The sequence below is a fragment of the Daucus carota genome, chromosome 8, assembly GCF_001625215.2.
Source record: "Daucus carota subsp. sativus chromosome 8, DH1 v3.0, whole genome shotgun sequence".
Taxonomy (NCBI): domain Eukaryota; kingdom Viridiplantae; phylum Streptophyta; class Magnoliopsida; order Apiales; family Apiaceae; genus Daucus; species Daucus carota.
Window position 1 is genome coordinate 13,528,239 of NC_030388.2, and position 3,335 is coordinate 13,531,573.

Below are 3,335 nucleotides of genomic sequence, written 5' to 3' on the forward strand. Positions count from 1 at the left end.
TTTATATATACTTTTCTTTATATATTTATGTTTATATTTATATTTATAAATAACTATATATATCTCTATATATATTAATATATATTTATATTTGTATTTACACATAATTATATATTATATATATATTTAAATATATGAAAATATATTTAAATATATGCACATATATTATTATATGTTCATATAAATAAAATATATATGTGTGTATATATTTATATATATTTTTATTTATTAATATAAACACAACATAATATATTATATTATATATTATATACATGCATATTAGGATGATGTCAGGTGTCTACTACAACCTAGGGTTTGCATGTGCATGTGATGTCATGTGTCCTAGGGTTTCAAGGAATGCACAGCTAGCACGGAGAGATAACATGAAGACCTTGCTGTGGCGCAAGTTAAAAGCTTGCATGTCCTGCAAATTCTCCTAAGGCAGACTTCAGTGCCTACAGTGGAAATTGTAGCGCAACTTGCTGCACATGAAAAAGAAGAGTGGACACCATAAACCAGCCTACAGCGCAAGGATAAAATGGAATATACACTACGGTTGAGATTATTATTAACCTGGTGTGTCAACTGCCATCTGAAGGATATTGAGCGCAAGTTGGATGATTACTGTATTGTCCATAATGGTGCATGCTATGATACTGATAAAAGGAGCAAGGCTAATCATGTAAAATCACATGTTGCGCTGGTAAGCATGCTGCGACTTCAGTGATACATGTGTGTATCTTGTAGGCGCCAGTTGATCTAAAGGCTGTAGAAACTAAGGCAAACAAATCAGAGTGGCACCACATAAGAATCATTGTGGAGCGCAACTTTGATTATTAAGGTAATATTGGCCAAGGCAAGTTCTACACTGTAGTACAGGGAGAACATACAAGCGCCACTTGCACTAACAGGAACAAAGAAAAGATGAAGTGGCGCCAGAAGACTATATAGTTAACCATGGTTAGTTTATGAAAAGCCTATAAATACCCATGGATTTTGTTCTCATTTGTAACACTCTCCACCACCTTTATGGTGGAATGGCTTTGTGCCTTGCACACTACTACACACAAATAAATCATAGCTTAGTTTTGTAATATATATATATATATATTTAGAAGCTAGGGTTTGTGAGTGTACGTAGTAGTAGCCATTGTAGCCAACCTTCGGGTTTGGATTTATAGCACCCTTCGAGGTATTTATCAATATACAGATATACCTTGGAAAATATTGTGTGTTGGTTTAATATTTTCATATCCTCAGAAACCGACCCAATAAATATCCGGAACACGAAACCCATTACAGGACTGCAATTTATTTATCCGCAAGATTCGAAAGAATTTTAAATTGTAGTGAGTATCGTATTCAACCCCCCCTTCTACGATACTTTGGACCTAACAGGGTCGACACTGCAAAACACAGAGAAGAACAAGTCGGAGAATGATTCATACCGAATACCAAAGCTACATGTAAGCAAATAGAAAGACATTTAAATGAAAAAAGACTTCACCTTCAGTAACTCAAAGAGAGTACAGGCAATTCTTGTCCCGACTAGTAACGAGAGAAATTATGTTCGGCTCCAAAGTTTGGTTGAGTATCTCAAAATCCCTTCAATTGTCGCCTATCAGGTTGGGCTAAAGGATTCTATTTGGGTCAACCTCCCTCCAGACCGAATACATGTGAAGGGAGTGGCCCATAATGTAGAACCATGGGTCCCCTTATTGCTAGGGTTGGTCTTACACCAGTCCGGCCAACCCAACCTCCGTCCGATGGAGTAAAAGTCGTTGCTTTTGGCATTTTTCTTGAAATCATATTGACTTTAGGAAAGCGGACGACGAGGCTCAATCCTGAGCTGAAGACACCTATGCTAGAACGAATTAATGTACAGGAAACTATTCCAATCTAATTGGCCTAAAGCGATCCCCATCCTTTTAAAGAGTTTCTTCAAGAGAGGCAAGAGTGCGAGCCTGAACCCGCATTTAAAGGCGCTCTCCAATACGCCAACACAAATAAACCAGGAAGCCGAGATATTATATTTATCCCTCATGGCAAAGACTTTTTATTCGATCAAGACCGAGGGGATGTTCGCTGCAAGAAATTTCTAAGCATCGGCAAAATGAGCAATTATCGAGTAGGACGTCCCAACGACGCCCTTAGACCGATCCATTACCCGTAGTCAGAAGAAAGAAAACATCAGCCATGTACTCGGATAGGAAAAATAAAACGAAGAATAACATAGAAAGGCCGAGTACAGAGGGCCGGATCGGGGTCGAAACCTAAGAGGATGACTAGTCTCATAAGACAAAGTCAGATATACGGACTGTTCAGGTCTGAGGAATGTTCTAAGAGGTCCAAGACTGTTCTAAGTCTCAATCGCGGCCGCAGACTATTTTGAGGGTTTACCGCGATTTTGAAGAGATCAACAATCTACAGGGTCCTAATTTGCTTATCCAGGATCCTACCTTCTAAACACCCTCTAACGTATCATCAAGCACTAATATATCAAATATATGACGGTAATCGAGAAAACAAGTGAAACAGTTGTAGCAACATAGGAACCATACTCAGGGCATATGTGAAACGACAATATAGGAAGCATACACAACGAGCAATTAACGACAAGAGAAGTGTAGAGGACTTGTTGATATGTGGAGGTCGAAGTCGGAAAAAGTGCCCGAGATGAATTGCGGATATGAAGTTGTTGTTGCTTCATTTTTTGTAGATTGAGAGAGAAGAGGAATGTTTGAAAGCATGAGATACAAATGGGAGGGAAAATGTTGGATTTATAGGCATTATGAATAGGAGCGCCTCATTTAATGTGCCTCTTGTAATGTACGGCTGAGATGAAGCACGAATCTCGAGGACGTGACAGCTAGGGGTGTACACGGTTCGGTTTGGTCAGGTTGAGAGATTATAACGACCCAACCCAATTAAATCGTTGTTGTAAAATTTCAACCCAACCCATAAAATATAAATTTAAAATCCAACCCATTTAATGCATTTTGGTTTGGATGGTTTGGGTTGGAGTGTTTGGGTTAATGAACAAATAAACTAATTTTTTTTATCAAATTGTAAATAAACTAAAAATAAAAGTCAGACACATATTGAACATAAGTCTGCCAAATATTACAATGATCCATCCCAAACAAGTCTCAAATATTTAACCATTACATTCTAAAAGATTGATTAACAGCAAACATGGTCTTCAAATTCAAATTTAAAAAGAACACAACAGTGATAAATCACTCATCAACTTCAATGATGTTTATGTTCCTGGACATGGTCATCTCGGAGGCATGATCCTTCATATTGTCCTTGCCTTTAGTGTCTAGAAAACA